We start from the raw sequence: 2,340 nt of genomic DNA, 5'->3' as shown, positions 1-2,340 counted from the left end.
GTCATATTCCTCTACTTCCTTCAGCTTTTGTTGTATGCTTGACACACAATCACTTGCAACGTTTGGATGTACTTCCTCTTGCTGCAGGCTCTTGAGCGTTAGCGTGATAACACGTTTGACATGACCTCGTTTGACCTTCAAACTTCTCAGGTCTGGCTTTGAGTCTGTCATTGTGCCTTAACGTTGAGATAACAAGAAAAAATACAATTATGGCGCAGGATGAGCAATGTTACCACAATCTTGTGAATAGCAACCTTATAACTATATGATCTGGTGAAGGAACTATCAATCACTTGCGACAGTCCAGAGATCTTCAACCAGTGAAGTGACACGATCAGCAGCTCGGAAAGTGTCAGTTTGTGAGTGTGAATGAGACGACACAATCAGCAGCTTGGATAGTGTCAGTTTGAGGCTTGAGTTTGCGAGTGTGAATGTGACACGAGCAGTCAGTCACAGAGTATGTTTGAACTGAACCACTTCAGGTTCTGCGTGTTTGATTATGACGAACAATATCACCCAAGGAAATAGTTGACACAGAGGGAAGTTTGGACGATGAACAGTGAGTTACCTTGAGTTTTACAATTTTCTTCTATGTAAGGATTTTTGGATGAATGGAAATTATTATGCCACAGTGATAGCCAATTTGATTAGTCTCGCTCAAGGCTATATAAACCAGGTAGAACGCTCCCGACGAAAAAGTGGTGACAAGCGATAATTAGTAGCCGCGACCCTCTTTTGTTCAAAACTATATCCGCAAGCAGCATTTACAGGCTAGCGGAAATCGACCAATCGGCGTTCGGCAATACTCAACGCTGATTGGCCCGATGCTCGTGACGAAATTGCGGGGGACTGCAGCTATTCCCCTATGGCGTTTAATAGACTTACGGCTTTTGAAGGGGATTTGTACCAGTTTTTGTTGGGTTTGAGGCCATTTTTGAGCTTGGATATTCTTTCTGTGACTTTTGACTGTGTAATAACGACATTTAATCATAACATTTCTATATACTACCGGTGTCACATCGACCAAAAAGACCGTAAGTACATGGGATAGACGGACCACTGCTGATGGGGCCACACATGCCGGCGTGTGGTCATCGGAGGCCCATGAGGGCTCGACATAGGCCCTTCATGGGTCGGTATAGGCCCGGTGGGTCCAGTGCAAGCCTATCAGGGGCCGGTGCTGACCCAACAGGGCCCAGTGACATAATGTAAGGCCGTCTAGGGACGTTGAGGGCTCATGGGGGCCATATAGGACCAATAGGGACCACATAAGCCAATCAGGGGCCATTTAGGCCAATAAAGGCACTTCAAGGGACTTGAAAAGGTCATTCAAGAGCTGTGGTGGGCCCATGAGAGGACGGCACCGGTCCAGCAGGTGCAGTCAGGGGATGTTGTACGGGTTTCTCAGTGGCCCATTTGGGCATATCAGTGACCAATTTAGACCCAGCAGTGGGCTTTGTAGACCTATCAGGGGCTGGTGATGGTTCATCAGGGGCCAGCGTTAGTCCATCGGGGCACGGCATATGCCCATCAGAGGTAATTGCGAGCCCACGCTGAACAATGCTGGCCCTTCAACTACATGGATCTACATTGACCCATGGGCCATGATGTGTCATGTATGCCCCTATGACAGGCCTACTCAGACCCCTGATGGACGTTCCCGGCCTCTGATGACCCTATGCTGAATGCTGATGGGGCTCTAAGAGTCTCCAATAACCCTTCGTCACCCCATTATTACCATACGCTGGCATTAGGGACCCCACATCAGCCGCAGGGCAGTCCGTACCATGACAGCATGTCTTTTCGGCCGATATTTCATCGGTAATATTTATCAAAATCATGATTTTATGGTGCCATTATATAGGTAACAGTCATAAGAAATATATTTCAACTCGAAAACAGCTCGAAACAGCATATAATTTTAGAGAAACCCCTCCGAAATCCAAAAGCCTATTCGGGTCCATAGAGAATAACTGCGGTCCCCCGCAATTTCGTCACGAGCGTCGGACCAATCAGCGTCGAGTACCGCCGAGCGCTGATTGGTGAATTTTCCGCTAGCGTGTAAGTACTGCTCACGGAACAAGAGTTCGTCGACAATCCTCCACAAACGTCTGTCACCATTTTTCATAATGCTTAACAGCCGGAGCGTACCCCCCTGGTCTCGCTTACCTTGTGTGATAAACCACCCATTACTGTCGAATGTGGTGCTCTCGCTAACATCTGTTATTTCTGTTTCGTCCTCAGGTACACACTCATATCGGTCGAATTTAGTTGAATAAAACCATTGTATTCATACTACAACTTTTGGTACCACAATTTATTCAACTAAATTCATGACAA

The sequence above is a fragment of the Amphibalanus amphitrite genome, unplaced genomic scaffold (assembly GCF_019059575.1).
Source record: "Amphibalanus amphitrite isolate SeventyFive unplaced genomic scaffold, NRLGWU_Aamphi_draft 000454F_arrow, whole genome shotgun sequence".
In the NCBI taxonomy this organism is placed as follows: domain Eukaryota; kingdom Metazoa; phylum Arthropoda; class Thecostraca; order Balanomorpha; family Balanidae; genus Amphibalanus; species Amphibalanus amphitrite.
Note: the sequence above shows the minus strand (reverse complement) of the source record.